Source organism: Zalophus californianus, chromosome 10 (assembly GCF_009762305.2).
Source record: "Zalophus californianus isolate mZalCal1 chromosome 10, mZalCal1.pri.v2, whole genome shotgun sequence".
In the NCBI taxonomy this organism is placed as follows: domain Eukaryota; kingdom Metazoa; phylum Chordata; class Mammalia; order Carnivora; family Otariidae; genus Zalophus; species Zalophus californianus.
The window spans coordinates 53,518,222-53,529,907 of record NC_045604.1 but is presented as its reverse complement, the minus strand read 5'-3'; the positions used below and the strand labels follow the sequence as shown (position 1 = coordinate 53,529,907).

General features: G+C 43.0%; 1 long non-coding RNA gene across 1 annotated transcript in view; it reads right to left on the bottom strand.

Moving 5' to 3' along the window:
- Positions 1-1,223: 1,223 nt before the first annotated feature.
- LOC113932618 overlaps positions 1,224-11,686 on the bottom strand; it is a 42,118-nt gene continuing 31,655 nt past the window's right edge. The window contains exons 2-3 of the long non-coding RNA XR_003523101.1: positions 1,366-1,482; positions 1,224-1,282 (exon numbers count right to left, since the gene is read on the bottom strand). This is a non-coding gene — a long non-coding RNA (uncharacterized LOC113932618). The remainder of the gene's footprint in view (positions 1,283-1,365; positions 1,483-11,686) is intronic.

Genomic DNA, 11,686 nt, shown 5'->3' with positions numbered 1-11,686 from the left:
CAAACAAACATACTTAAAATAAAATAAAAGAGTATTCAGGACCATAACCTAATTTGGATGAAGTTTGGACTTGAGTTTAGATCCCAGCCAAGCACTTACTTGCAGGTGACCTGAGAACATTACCTAACCTGTGAGCACCTCTGACCCTCACAGTAGAATGGGCTATATGGGAAAGAAGTAAGGTGGCATATAACAAACACCCATCATAGGATGGGTGCTCAAAGTATGTTAGCTTCCTTGCTCTCCCCTTGTATACAGGGGCCTCGCGGTGAGGACATTCAACACCAAGAGCTAGAAAAGCAGGGCAACTTTCTGTGGCAGGCAAATCTGGAAAGGAAAGTTAAAGGGAAAGAACTCTCTCTCCACAGCCTCCTGCAGCCTGTGATCCAAGCCACGGAGATACACAAAAGGGAACTGGAAAGAGCCCAGTTTCCCCTCTCTGATGGCTACTCTGATGGCCTTCCTGGAGGAAAGGGAGTGTTAAGGTAGTCCTCAGGGTATGTGCTTATTTTCTCAGCGACTTGTACTCCTCCAGCTTCACTTGTGACCAGACATGTCTCATGAACATAGGGCTGGTGTTAAAGCTCAGCATGGAGCCCTCTGGTCAGAATGTGTATTTAATGCAAGCAGCGAAGAGAAATAAGCCAGGCATGGCAATGCCCTGAGAGGGTCTGCAGGAAGTGGGGGAAGGAAGCCATGAGGATTGATAACTGATACCTAACTACTCATGGCCAACGGGGCAAAGGAAGAAGAGGCTCTCTCCAATGGGCACTTGGTGACTAAGAGCGTGAAGCAAGACACATCACTTTTTAGGAATCTGCCATAAAGAGGTGGTCAGGGTCAGGAGGTCTTCCCCAGTGAAGGACCTGATCCAAAGCCAGAAGCCAGCTCTCTCAGACAGTCAGTTCCCTGAGCCCAAGGCAGCTGGATCTTTATTAGAAAATGCAATCAAAACCAGAGTGTTATAAACTGATTGGATCCCCTGCAAAATTCATATATTGAAGCCCTAACCCCCAACGTGACTATATTTGGAAGTAGGAGGTCATAAGGGTAGGGCCCTAATCCAATAGGTGTCCTATAAGAAGAAGAGACACCAGAGAACTCTCTCTGCACACAGAGGAAGGGCCATGTGAGGACCCAGTGGGAAGGGAGCTATCTACAAGCCAGGAAGACAGGCTCACCAGAAACCAACTCTGCTGACACCTTGATCTCCGATTTCCAGGCTCCAGAACTCTCAGACAATAAATTTGTGTTGAGTTTATGGTATTCTGTTATGGCAGCCCTAGAAAAGTAATATGTAAAAAATTTTAATGACTTTACCTTCCCTTATATTTTCTTGCCTTGTGTCTAATTAAGATATATTACCTGTGCATGATAACTATTATGATGATGATCTCGTTGCTTTCTGGTCCCTGGTGAACCTCATATAATTTACAGTGTGGCATTTTCTCTTCTTTTTATACAAAAGATCACTTAGGGCACCTGGCAAAAAAAAAAAATCGGTGAGTAAAGCAACAAGTGATGTGCTGCAACATAATGGAGATTTTGATGCAGCCAATTTGACCAGTCACCTTTCACCAGGTGCTGAACCAGTGGAAGATGCTAGTGAGGCCCAGCGTGGGACTGGGAATGAAAGACAGATTATAGCAGAGACTGGGTGAGGGGTCATGGCTGTGCTGGAGAGGAGTGACAGGGGTGTTCCCACTACTTTGTTGTTTTCTAAAAGTTATAATTTAACGTCTGGGAAGTTATAGGATCATGAAATTGGGTGGATATTAAAACGTGCAGGCTTTCAGGGCGCCTGGGTGGCTCAGTCGTTAAGCGTCTGCCTTCAGCTCAGGTCATGATCCCAGGGTCCTGGGATCGAGCCCTGCATCGGGCTCCCTGCTCTGTGGAAACCTGCTTCTCCCTCTCCCTCTCCCCCTGCTGTGTTCCCTCTCTCGCTGTGTCTTTCTCTGTCAAATAAATAAATAAAATATTTTTTTAAAATGTGCAGGCATTCAATGTCATAGGGTCTAAATGGGGGAAGCCAGGAAAGACCCTCCTCTGCAGAGGTTGGCACTCACAAGGCTGTCTTGGTAATTGATACACAGCTTCTGAAGGGAATGGTGAATAAAAACATGGCTCCCATAAGTTTTTATTTCAAGAGAGCTAATCTGGCAGATGAAAGAAGGAAATCCAGGGAAATTCTCAGTGTCTGGTGACAAGTGTACTGTTGGCTGGGAGAGCAACCCACTGCTCCCGTGGGAGATTGTGAAACACTAAATAAATAGAACCCTAGGACCCTAATCACATGGCCTAGGGCTCACTCCTGGTAGAAAACTGGAATGTTGGGCATGAATCATACTGAGTTTCCACCTATAGATGGACCACCAAAACAGGACAGCAGGGGGTCAGCAAAGGGAAGGTTGTGAGGATTGCTGAGCCTCTAAGCTTCCCAGGTACTCATGATCATCTCTGGCACTCTGACGCCACATGATAGGAAGCAAGGCTGAATCTTTCGGGTAATAGCATCAAATGCCCCTATATTGATGGATCTGGAAGGTGATAGAAAATGGACCTGAGCCTACCAGAGATATCATTTGTAGATATAACCCAGGGAGCTGAAAATGGCCAAGGCCGAGCAAATAAGAAAGTTCTGGAACTCACTAAATAACAGATATTTATTAATATATGCTACAGACTGAACTGTGTACATCCTCCCAAAATTCACATGTTGAGGCCCTAACCCCCCAGTGTGGCTGCATTTAGAGTAAATAAGTAACTAAGGTTAAATGAGGTCATAAGGGTGGAGCCTTGAGCCTATAGAATTCATGTCCATATTAGAGGAAACACCAGAGAGCTCGCTCTCTTTCTCTCTCTCCCCACCATATGAGGACACAGTAAGAAGGCAGCCCTCTCCAAGCCCGGAGGAGAGCTCTCACCAGGAAACAAACCCACTGGCACTCGATCTTGGGCTTCCCAGCCTCCAGAGCTGTGAGAAGATAAACTTCTATTGTCTAAGACACCCAGTTTATGGTATCGTGTTATGGCAACTTGAACAAACTAATACAGTGTACAGGAAACCTAATAATTTCTCATGGACCGCTACAGTCAACAAAAGTTAATCCACCTCTGAAGAAAAAAAATATATTTTTTTAAGGTTTTATTTATTTATTTGAAAGAGAGATACACAGCGAGAGAGGGAAGACAGCAGGGGGAGTGGGAGAGGGAGAAGCAGGCTTCCCGCTGAGCAGGGAGCCCGATGCGGGGCTCGATCCCAGGACCCTGGGATCATGACCTGAGCTGAAGGCAGACGCTTAACGATTGAGCCACCCAGGCACCCCTGAAGAAAAATTTAAGGGCCTATTAGTGGCTGGTAAAAGGAAAATTGCCATCAATTATTTGTTGCATCCAACCTTAAATTCGTGAGACAAAAGTTTTACCCATGAAGGATATTATTTATTGTCTTTTTCCTCATTTTGAAAGTAGTTTATTGTTTAAAAAAGAAAATCTTGTACACCTCTCTAGCTATTTCTCAGGAAACATTCTCAGAAGCAGAACTACTAAATTGAAGATTATGCACATTTTAAGGCTCTTTGATAAGAATTTCCCAAGTACCCACCAACACATTTTAACCAATTTACACTCCACAACAGAGTGGATGAGAATGTCTGTTCCAAATACTCATGCCACCCCTGAATTTTGTTTTGAATTGTGTATTTAGTGTCTCCCAGAAGCAGACCCACCCTGAGACGAAGTTTCAAGGGCAGGAGGTTTGAGTGACTGGAGTATGAGGAGAGAAATGGGTAAGTGCTCCTCAGAAGGAGAGGCAGCTGATAAGGAGTGTGTTACAAAGCCCACTCCCGCGGTGGACAACTGCAGCTCAGTCTTGTAGACAAACCCTGGGAACTAGTGTGAAATCCCTCAGAACTGCCCCACCTGGATGGGACAGGGTGATTATCACCTCCAAGAGCAGTTAAGTAGGGCTGCTTGAAGGAAGAGGGCAGAGGACCTTTGGTAGTCAAAAAAAAAAAAAAAAAAAAAGTTCTCAGCCACAGAGATGGGGATGATGGCAGTTAGAGGTCCATGGGGTGTAGTCAAGTGTCAGAGGTTAACCTTTCCCAGAGAGAGTTCTGTCCCTTGTGTTTGGCTATGGGTAGGGGATCTCTAGGCCCTGAAAAGTGCTGCCTGGTAAGAGTGCCTTATTTGCCTAGGGGCTTTAGCCACCAGCCAGGCTGATGATGTGATTTATGATGGGGGTTTTGAGCCATGCTGTACCAGTTCCAACCCCCGGAGGGACGGGACACTAAATAAAGGCATTAGTCTGACCTCCTGGAGGGGATGGAGACGGAACCAGCCAGGTGTACTATATGTGATCGTGCCCCGGTAAAAATTCTGGATGCCAAAGGCTCTGGTGAGCTCCCCTGGTTGGCGGTACTCCGTGTGTTTCACCCATCATGGCCAGGAGGCGATGTCACCCATGACTCCAGGGCGAGAGGACAACCAGAAGCCCCACGTTTGGAGCCCTCGCAGACTCAGCTCCATATGCCTCTTCCTGCTGCTGATTTTAATCTGTTTTCTTTCACTGTAATAAAACTGTGATCGCACTTTCCTGAGGACATTGTAGGGACTCATCGGACCTGAGAGCGGTCACAACAAACTCTCTAGGCTTTTTCTTTTTGAAGAATTTTAACATTGTGTTGTCTTTTTGTCATAACTCATTTGCCTAATAATTTAGCTGTGGTAGTTTTAAATTCTTGTGTAACCAGTCTATCAATCTTTCCCTTTATAGTTTTTATTTACTTAAATAGGCCTTTCTCATTACAAATCATATAGGTATTCGTCTTTTTTAGTTTTTTACAGCATCATTTCCCCTCATTTACCTAATTCTGTTGGGGATTTTTTTTTATATGCTGCTGGGTAAAAATCTATGGCTACTTTTTTCCAAATAGTTTCTCAATTGACCCACCTTGGAATAATCATATTTTTGTATATTTTTAATCACATACTAAATCCCCACATACTCTAGGGTTTGTAGGTGGTCACTCTATTCTGTTCTATCTACATGGATGTCTTTTCTTGCATCACCTTGTCTTTAGTTTCTGTGGCTTTGGAATACAGATTAAGATCACATTGCATGCATCTTTCCTACATATTGTTCCTATATAAGATCTTCTTGGCTTGTTCTCCTATTTATTCATCCATAATAAAATTTTCCACACCCCGAGAAAATGCGATACCCAGAACATAAAAGAAAAATTTAAATCACTTTGTCAATTCCCAACAGCTTTCCAAAATAACATCCTACTACAGTTTTTCATTGAAATTGCATTAGACTTAAAAATTAATTTGGGGTGCCTGGGTGGCTCAGTCAGTTGAGTGTCTGCCTTTGGCTCAGGTCATGATCCCTGAGTCCTGGGATCGAGCCACATCTTGCTCAGGGGGGAGCCTGCTTCTCCCTTTCCCTCTGCCTGCCACTCCCTCTGCTTCTGTGCTCTCTCTCTCTCTGTCAAATAGATAAATAAAATCTTTTAAAAAATTAATTTTAGGAAACTGATACGCTATTTGCAAAACAGAATCTTTCCATGCAGAAAGATGGTATGTGCCACAGTAAAAACAATATTTTTAAAAAATTTTTAATAGATGTTCTTCATACTGATCCAGCAAATTTCTTGTTAACCTCAAGGAAATAAGAATTTTTATAGCTCTTAATGCACATGGTTATATTACCCCCAGAAAACTTTCACTTCTACCGGCATCATGTAAGACTGAAAATGCCCCCTTGCAAATCTGAGCAGGTGAAAAAGAACCTCACTGTGGATTTAATGTGTACTTCTTTGACTTTTCATGAGATTGAATGATTCCACACATAGGTATTGGTCAGTTGTATTTCCTTTTTGTGAACTGTTATTTTTGCCTATTTTCTATCTTAAGAATTGGGGTGTCTGGCTCACTCAGTTGGTGCAGCATGTGGCTCTTGATCTTGGGGTTGTGAGTTCAAGCCCCACATTGGGCATGCAGCTCACTTGAAGAAGAAGAAGAGGAGGAAGAAAGGAGAGGAGGGGGAAGGGAGGAGAAGTAAAAGGCGGCAACGACTTTGATTTAACAAGTAGAAGTATTTTTCCCAGTACGTCCTTTGCCTCTTAATTTTATTACATTTTCTGATTTACAGATTTTAAAATGTTTCCATCTATGCAAATCTATATTTTAAGATTTTATTTATTTATTTGACAGAGAGAGAGCACAAGCAGGGGGAGAGGCAGAGTCATTTATACGTTCTTCTATGTCTTTTATAGCTCCTGTTTAAATTTTAATTCCCTAATCCACATTGGATTTATATCAGTTTATGGTATACACGAAGTAAAGACGGGATTTTGTTTTGAGTTTTAAGGGTTGGTTGGTTTGAGTCGGTATGTTGAACTATAGGCATCTTCTTGGAAGTTATACTCTGCCCAAGCTATTTGGTTTACTTAGTAATTTTTAAGTACAGAATTTCCTGGCACACACCCATTCAGTGGAGTAATAAAATGTTCTCTCTATGAAAAAAAATGTAACAATTACAGCTGAAGCCTTCTTATTGTGTATGTAACAAGGTACATTTCAGATTAAGGAAGGTTGAGTATCAGTCAGCTGCCCCCTGCTGGGGCTTTCCTGAGTCCTCTGAAAGTCTGCAAAGAGTTAAACAGGTTATTTTACCAACAGCATCTATAAAAATGTGTTGCTACAATTCACTTGGAAGGCTTAATCCCCCAAGGGCACAAGGAATTAATTTATAGTCACAAGTTTGGCATTCTTACAAGAAAGCTACTCTACCAAAAGGAAACATGAACTTCTGAGAAATCAAATGTTTGTCAGACCTGATCCATGGTTTCCAGCAACGTACTATCTGCCCAGTGAAGGTAAGGAGCAGGAAGAACCTCTCCCAACATCAAATATGGTATAGTCTAAAGCACATCACATTGAACGTCTGAACCACACACGCTTCCTGACTGCAGCACTTCCCAGGGAAGACATGTACATTAGCTTAAACCTAGGGCTGCCAACAAATTAAACACTGCATCTAGATGGGGAAAAGAGGAATAACAATTATTGAGCATCTACCATGTGCTGAAAGATATGCAAGCAAAAGAGAGATGGGTATGGCAGTCCTGTCTTTTCTTGTCTTGACTTTCAGCTGTACCAGGCTCATGAGGTCCATAATGACCCAACATACATCTCTGGCCAAAGGGTATTCACAAGTGTGACCTACATGTCCACCGTTGGGCAGTGTTAGGACTGGGGAAAGGAGAGAATGTTAGAAGCAAGTTGCGTGGAGTTACTGGAATATCTGTAAATGATTAAAAAGTTCAGCTGGCTCAAAGACTTGTTTGTGCAATCTATTAGACGTCAGCTCTCTTTATATGAAACAATTCCCTCTCAGCTCTTTCTAGTCCCCCCAGGGGCTTCCAAGTTCAGAGCACACTCTGCACTATTTCCATTTAGCAAGTACTTTTGTGTACCTACTATAAATGGGAGTACAAGGGAAATATGAAACTCATTCCCCGACCTAACAGAGTTAAAAACTTGTGCCCATAAAACAGTTTGAGACCAGCTCACCATCAACACACCCTTCTCTTGCTGCTGCCCCCTGAATTCCATGAATGACTCAGGGCATGTGAGAGTGATACCCAGAGACAGCATCCCCTCTCTGAGACACCAGGAGCTGGAGGCCACCGGTGCTCCATCAGTACACACGGCAGGTGGTCGGTGACCAAAAGGAAATTGTGATGGGCAATGGCAGAGTCTTATTTTGAGATGTTGGGGCATTCTGGAGAAAAAAAGTGTTCTGTGTCCCTGAGTCAACAGGAATTGAATGTTGTACGTGGGAAATGGCAGAAGAAACAAGAGGCTACAAGACAGATCGTGGAATAATTGGGGCAAGAAGAGTCTTTGCAGCTTGTAACAGTGTCAAGTATCCACGTGTACAGCACTCTGTTGATTAGAAAAGAGACTCTCTGTTCGGAAATGTCCATCCGTGAAAGTCAAGGAGGGGAGCTGGGAGGGGACACAGTGAACTCAAGTCCACTCCTCTGCATCGACAAGGTCTACAGGACTTGTGTGCAGAACTCAAAGTCGCCTTCTGGAACAGCTTCTCCTGCCCATCAGCCTACACACTCTCCTGTCTCTGAGTTCCTCCTGGCAGCCTGTGTTGATGGTGGGCATGGTCTCAAGCTGTTTTATGGGTACAAGTTTTTAACTCTGTTAGGTCGGGGAATGTGTTTCATATTTCCCTTGTACTCCCATTTATAGTAGGTACACAAAAGTACTTGCTAAATGGAAATAGTGCAGAGTGCTCTGAACTTGGAAGCCCATGGCCTGGTTTTGATATGGTTTTATACTTCACCACAAGATGAACATGTTCATGAGAAAATACTCTCATTGTCAAAAATAAACAGTAAAATGGAAAATAAGAATCAAAGCTACTTCTCAGATTATTGCGAACCCCATAGGGTGCTGGTCAGGGCAACTCTTCTCCTGCTTCTTTGGCCAAGTGGAACCGTAGTCACTTGACTCCATCCCCCTCCCAGTGCGCTCCACCACTCATCCCACAATGCACCTCTTCTCACACTTGTCCTCTACTCATTTCCTTTCCTTAGCATTCTTTTCCTCTTTTCCATCCTGTCACTTCTCCCCTCTCTTTTCTTTTCCCATTCTCTGCTTCAGCCTCATGTCTTGCCCTCCCTTTCGCCTCCCACCCCTTGCCATTTGAAGACTATAAAATTAAGTCCAAAGATAAATTACTACTTGTTTTGAAAACTCTTAGTTTTAATTTTTAAAGTGGGGGCTTTGAACATTTTTTTGTTTTTCACTCTAAGATAAAAATCTACTTTTCTGTGTGTGGGTGTCCTTGGATGTGTGTGTGTTTGTGCCCACATGTGTCCACATGTACTAATCCTGGGGATTAGTGGACCTATAAAGAAAAACGGGTACCTACTTTAGGACTGTATTACTTTGGACAAGCCCCATCAAATCTACTTGAACTCAATCATCTCTTCTCAATGGACAGATACCAGGTCTTCCCCACAAAGCAGATCCAAGAAGACAGATCAAGATGCTGGGGTACCTAATTGCTCCAAAGTAGGGCTGGAAAGCAAATTTTGTGCAGTGGCCTGGCAAACTGAGGAATGAATGACCAATGCCAAGCTACCAAAGCTGCCATCACCGAATACTGAGCTGGGAATAGATGCAGTAAGCCCACTGTTCATAAGATGGTTGTAAATAAGCTCAAGAGATACTCAGTACTAAAATGTGGTAAAATAATCAGAAGGTGATGAGTTTTGTGAGTTTTTTAGTATTTTTACCTTTGTCTATAGTGTAACTTATTTAAGTGTAAGTATATATTATTCAATTTTTAAGAATGCCTCTATTTAATGACCAGCTTGCTGAGTTGTTGAAAATTCAATATTCTGCTCTCACAAACTGGTACAAGCCAGCTCCCACACAACCTACAGGAGAGTCACCACTTCTCACCCATTTATACAGGAAAGCCTAACTGCTCAGACCAAATGGGTTTTTTTAATATTTTTTTTATTTATCTGAGAGAGAGTTGAGAGGAGGGGCCAAGGGAGAGACAGAAGTAGACTCCCCAATGAGATCGGAGGCTGAAGTAGGGCTCCATCCCAGGACCCTAGGATCATGACTGGAGCCGAAGGCAGATGCTCAATCAGCTCAGCCACCCAGGTTGGGAATTTAAAAGTTGTTGTAATAACAGAATGGAAGGAGGCCTTTTTACAAATATGAAGTCAAACTAGCAACAAGTAATTTCGCACTGGCATTGGCATTTGTGAATAAAGAGTTCACTTCTTCAAGCAGAAGAATATCTTCTCAGTGCCTGTGATGAACCAAACACAGTACCTACTCGACCACCAGCTCAGCCTTCCTGAGTCCTCATTTCCATCAAGGCCCTCCACATTGGACCTCTCCAACTCATCTCCAGCAGATTCTTTGTTTTTTTAAGATTTTATTTATTTATTTGAGAGAGAAAGAGAGAGAGACAGTACATGAGTGGGAGAAGGGGCAGAGGGAGAGCATGAAGCAGACTCTCCACTGAGCAGGGAGCCAGAGGAGGGGCTCAATCCCAGGACCCCGAGATCATGACTTGAGCTGAAGGCAGCCACTTAACTGACTGAGCCACCCAGGTGTCCCATCTCCAGCAAATTCTACAGACTTAGGCATCATTCCCCAAGCACATGTGTTCTTGGCTTGAATTACTCCAACTATTCTTCTCTGCTGAGAAGTCCTTTACCTTTCTCTTTTGCCAAGTCCTGCCCACATTTCAGTAACTAGCTTAGATCCTACCTCTTTCTTGTGATCTCCTCCAACTTGCCAGCCTCAGGATCAAGGCTTTGATGGCTCTGGTTAACTGCATGTTTCTTAATCTGCATCCTGTGGATACATGCCCACTACATATTTTCTTCCCAAGGAGAACTTTAGGTCCTGAAGAACAGGAGCCCCTTCACGTAGTTCTAGCTTCTTCTCTCATGGGTCACTTACTAAGAGGTAAACACCTTCTGAGGAGAACAAATGGGCACAAAAAATGTAGTCTCTTCTCTAAAAAGGGCAGTAATACAAGACAAGAAAGTCTTGGCCAGTTGCATTCCCAGATTTACCCCTACCTAATCCTCAGACACTCAGCTGATTCACCTATAAAGTAAAGGAATGCACTCAGGGCTGATATTCAGCCAGTATTTACCATGGCATTCCTACCAGATGGTAAATACCTGGTACTCCAAGTCCCCTACCCAAGGCCTCCACCTTTCCATCCCAACCACTCAACCTTGCCCAAGCATGCCTTAGATTTTTTTATGATCCAACAACTAATGGTGTTTTTAAATGTACCCAGGATTTGTTTTTTTCAACTATGGCAAGGACAGCAGATCAGGGGACACTTGCCACTAATGATAGTTTGTTACTAACAGTGCTGAAGACAAAGGGGCAGGCCAAACCACATAGGTCCACATGGGGAAGAACCAGGGTTGATCAGAAGGCAGAAAGAGAGGAAGGTATGGCCAAAAGACTTTATTACGATTTTCACAGGAAGAAATGGACAAGGCAGGGTAAGCAACTGAGCAGGCTTAGGATGGGAAAGTTGAAATAATTTCACTGGGCTCTTGGCTATAGGTGTGATCCCTAGTTGTCCAGTACCTAGGCCTGGGATGATTTAGGACAGAGAGGGTAGTATCTCAGACTACAGAAGCCTGATGAAAGCAAGTGAATTAGGGATATGGACTTGGGATTGGTTGGTTTATATATCAAAGGCATGTATATAGACAAGTTGCTTGCTATCTCTAGGAATTAGCTAAGCTTGGGAGAGGCAGACATTCTCCAGTCAGCAAGGCCTCAGGATGTCAAAGCATCATAAATACAAGGAATAAAAATATAATCACTACATCAAAAACTAATGATGTATTGTATGGTGACTAACATAACATAATAAAATAAAATTTAAAATATATATATATATTTAAAACAAAAGGATTAATGTTTGCACAACAAGAAGAATCCCCCACAGGCTTGTCCCAACACTTTGCTGAGCTCCAGGACAGAATACTTAGATTCTCATGGCAAAAGTACAAACATATTTTTTTAAGTTTTTATTTTAATTCTTGTTAGTTAAGATACAGTGTTGTATTAGTTTCAGGTGTGCAATATAGTGATTGAACAA